The sequence below is a fragment of the Pygoscelis adeliae genome, unplaced genomic scaffold (genome assembly GCF_000699105.1).
Source record: "Pygoscelis adeliae isolate BGI_AS28 unplaced genomic scaffold, ASM69910v1 Scaffold171, whole genome shotgun sequence".
Taxonomy (NCBI): domain Eukaryota; kingdom Metazoa; phylum Chordata; class Aves; order Sphenisciformes; family Spheniscidae; genus Pygoscelis; species Pygoscelis adeliae.
The window spans coordinates 2814750-2815409 of NW_008824186.1; positions in this window are offsets into that span (position 1 = coordinate 2814750).

Sequence of the window (660 nt, forward strand, 5' to 3'; positions counted from 1 at the left end):
CCCCGTCCCTCCTCGGCACCGGGGCGCGCCGTGGTCCCGGTTAGGGGAATTTTTTTTGTGCCTTTTTAAATCGATATGCTTTAAATTTTTTTTCTCTTTTAAAAACACTTAATCTCGCTTATTTCTGCAAGAGCCACGTACTCGCCCCTTTGATCCCCCCGCCCTGCGATCCCCCACTGTAGCAAAGCCTTTTTGTTTTTTGTTTTTTTTTAAAGAAGTTGCAAACTCTTCGCCGTGCAAAAAAAAGATGTGCTCCTGGGAAGTGCAACGATAGACTTGATTCGTTTTCCCCTCGCAAGTGCAATTGGAAAAAAAATCTGGATTTGAATTTAACCTTGTAACGCTTTGTACGGAGGTGTTACATGGACGCACAGAGCAGGAATAATTTCAGGAAAGTTAAAAACAAACTTTCCCGAACGATTAAAGGTACCTGGCAGAGGCTGTTTTGGAAAAAGGCAACAACGTCCTAGAGAAGAAAAGTGACTACATCTTCTCCATCTTAGGGACATAAAATAATAAAAGTGGCCCTTGACAGTAAATGTTTATAGCTGCTGACCTTTACCAACGCCTCATCGCAAACCGATTCGTTTTTATCTTTTTCTCATTTGCCCCGAGAACGTGAAACTTTGTCATCTTAACGTCTAATTACGGTTTCACCGG